This window comes from Macrobrachium nipponense, chromosome 27, assembly GCF_015104395.2.
Source record: "Macrobrachium nipponense isolate FS-2020 chromosome 27, ASM1510439v2, whole genome shotgun sequence".
In the NCBI taxonomy this organism is placed as follows: domain Eukaryota; kingdom Metazoa; phylum Arthropoda; class Malacostraca; order Decapoda; family Palaemonidae; genus Macrobrachium; species Macrobrachium nipponense.
The window spans coordinates 63,178,825-63,181,324 of NC_087216.1; positions in this window are offsets into that span (position 1 = coordinate 63,178,825).

A 2,500-nucleotide genomic window follows, 5' to 3' on the forward strand; every position below is an offset into this window, starting at 1 on the left:
ACATGGCTAATAGAATGCCTGAAAATATATGGGGCAGAGGGAAATACCATCAGCTTCCTCAAAAATACAATGCGCAACTGGAATACAATACTTACAAGCTCTGAAATAAGACTAGCAGAGGTTAATATCAGGAGAGGGATCTTCACGGGCGACTCACTGTCCCCACTACTCTTCGTAGTAGCCATGATTCCCATGACAAAAGTACTACAGAAGATGGATGCCTGTACCAACTCAGAAAAGAGCAACAAAATCAACCATCTGATGTTTCATGGACGACATCAAGGCTGTATGGTAAGAGCATCAAGGAAATAGATACCCTAATCCAGACTGTAAGGATTGTATCTGGGGACATCAGGATGGAGTTTGGAATAGAAAAATGCGCCTTAGTCAACATACAAAAAGGCAAAGTAACGAGAACTGAAGGGATAAAGCTACCAGATGGGAGCAACATCAAACACATAGATGAGACAGGATACAAATACCTGGGAATAATTGAAGGAGATATAAAACACCAAGAGATGAAGGACACGATCAGGAAAGAATATATGCAGAGACTCAAGGCGATACTCAAGTCAAAACTCAACGCCGGTAATATGATAAAAGCCATACACATGGGCAGTGCCAGTAATCAGATACAGCACAGGAATAGTGGAATGGACGAAGGCAGAACTCCGCAGCATAGATCAGAAAACCAGGAAACAAATGACAATACACAAGCACTACACCCAAGAGCAAATACGGACAGACTATACATAACACGAAAAGAAGGAGGGAGAGGACTACTAAGTATAGAGGACTGCGTCAACATCGAAAACAGAGCACTGGGGCAATATCTGAAAACAGTGAAGACGAGTGGCTAAAGAGTGCATGGGAAGAAGGACTAATAAAAGTAGACGAAGACCCAGAAATATACAGAGACAGGAGAAAGACAGACAGAACAGAGGACTGGCACAACAAACCAATGCACGGACAATACATGAGACAGACTAAAGAACTAGCTAGCGATGACAATTGGCAATGGCTACAGAGGGGAGAGCTAAAGAAGGAAACTGAAGGAATGATAACAGCGGCACAAGATCAGGCCCTAAGAACCAGATATGTTCAAAGTATGATAGACGGAAATAACATCTCTCCCATATGTAGGAAGTGCAATACGAAAAATGAAACCATAAACCACATAGCAAGTGAATGCCCGGCACTTGCACAGAACCAGTACAAAAAGAGGCATGATTCAGTGGCAAAAGCCCTCCACTGGAGCCTGTGCAAGAAACATCAGCTACCTTGCAGTAATAAGTGGTACGAGCACCAACCTGAAGGAGTGATAGAAAAACGATCAGGCAAAGATCCTCTGGGACTATGGTATCAGAACGGATAGGGTGATACGTGCAAACAGACCAGACGTGACGTTGATTGACAAAGTCAAGAAGAAAGTATCACTCATTGATGTCGCAATACCATGGGACACCAGAGTTGAAGAGAAAGAGAGGAAAAAATGGATAGTATCAAGATCTGAAAATAGAAATAGAAGGATATGGGATATGCCCAGTGGAAATCGTACCCATAATCATAGGAGCACTAGGCACGATCCCAAGATCCCTGAAAAGGAATCTAGAAAAACTAGAGGCTGAAGTAGCTCCAGGACTCATGCAGAAGAGTGTGATCCTAGAAACGGCACACATAGTAAGAAAAGTGATGGACTCCTAGGAGGCAGGATGGAACCCGGAACCCCACACTATAAATACCACCCAGTCGAATTGGAGGACTGTGATAGAGCAAAAAAAAAAAAAAAAAAAAAAAAAAAAAAAAAAAAATAAAAAAAAAAAAAAAAAAAAAAAAAAAAAAAAAAAAAAATAATAATAATAATAATAATAATAATTAATAGCAAAATGAAGATACAACAATTAAATAGATAAATGAAGACATATCTGTTAATTGAATCTGAGAAGAGAGAAAAAACATTTGTCTTTCGGTCAAGGAAAATAAACAAAATACTTTTAGCTCTTGAGATTTGAGAGAAATTAGGGAGAACGGAAACATGGAGTTTTCTGTAGAGCGTAAGGTGCTGTATGAAACTCGCAGTCGCGGCCCATGAAACTGTAAGTCACTGCCCCTTGGTGGCCTGTGTTGTTTGCACCTATAGCGGGTGCCAGACGCACGGTCATGGCTACCTTTATGAATGATCAATATACCCATTTGCAGCCCACCAGCCTCAGCAGTTTTTAAATAAGATCTGAGGGCGGCAGTAAAAGTGCGGACGGACAGACCAATAGCTATCTCGGTAGTTTTCTTTTACAGAAAACTAAAAAGGTAGTCATAATCTCAAACCTTCTAATACTTAGAGCCAAAGGGATATTATACATACATGGATACATACATGTAAGATATGTATATACATATGTTACTAGTTGACCAACCTGACGCTGCCCAGGAAATCTCTGAATAACAACTGGTAGACTCTATCGCCTTCACTCTCTCCCTATTTCCTGTTAAGATAGTGGCT